This window comes from Grammomys surdaster, unplaced genomic scaffold (assembly GCF_004785775.1).
Source record: "Grammomys surdaster isolate TR1022 unplaced genomic scaffold, NIH_TR_1.0 60, whole genome shotgun sequence".
Classification (NCBI taxonomy): domain Eukaryota; kingdom Metazoa; phylum Chordata; class Mammalia; order Rodentia; family Muridae; genus Grammomys; species Grammomys surdaster.
The window spans coordinates 10082219-10083266 of record NW_021604562.1 but is presented as its reverse complement, the minus strand read 5'-3'; positions in this window follow the sequence as shown (position 1 = coordinate 10083266).

Below are 1048 nucleotides of genomic sequence, written 5' to 3'. Positions count from 1 at the left end.
CTCTCTCTCTCTCTCTCTCTCTCTCTCTCTCTCTCTCTCTCTCTCTCGCACACACACACACACACACACACACACCATCAGAAATATGAAGGCAGCTGAAAACACAGGCACTGCCATATTTACCCCACAAAGAAGGGCAGAGAAATCAACAGTATGCTCTGGGGAACATTGTGTTTAAGACACACAGTGTTAAAAGGGAATGTCTGTATTTTAAATTAGCTTCTCATGTTTCTTGTAGAGAGATGGGGCTTTGCTTATGTCTGCCCTTCTTTGTGGGGATGAATATGGCAATGCTTCATGTTGGGATTCTCAACCTTCGGATGAAAAGTTTGCTCTGTTGATGGTACCAAGACCTCCCCAGGACCCAGCAGGACAGAAGGTGGTTTTCCCAGGTGAATAATCACAAAGGAGGGGGGAACAATGTACCCATAGTTTATATTCTTAATTTTTATGCTATATGATAATTAGATGATCTCACATTTAAGATCACTAAAAGCACATTTATTGCAAAAGGAATTGTTATGTATTAATACTACAGTTTTCAATAAAGATTGACTTGTGTTGCAAAAAAAGAAAGAAAAATCAAGTCAGCATCTCAGAGTCATTTACAAGTGTGTGTGTGTGTGTGTGTGTGTCTGCACGCACGCGTGCGCATGTGTGCACACACTCACATATGTGCAGGTACTCACAGAGGCCAGAGGAGAGCATCAGATCCTATAAAGCTAGACTGACAGGTAGATGTTAGCCTGACCTGAGTGCTGGGAAGCAAACTCAGGTCCGCTGCAAGAGAGAGAAATTCCCCTAACAGCTGAGCATCCCTCCAGCCCTTCAAACAGAATATTTTAAAAATCAAGTTTTCTAACATAACACAACCCCACAAGTATGCTAATTTGAGAATTAACATGCTAAGAACTAACAGACATTTTAGGATCCTTGGCCTTTGAAGTAACATAAAATTAGCATCTGAGGTAACTTTTGAATGTTGGAAGCTTTGACCTGAATTGTTTTGACAACCTGATTTGGATGGCAACACAATTCTGTAGAATAC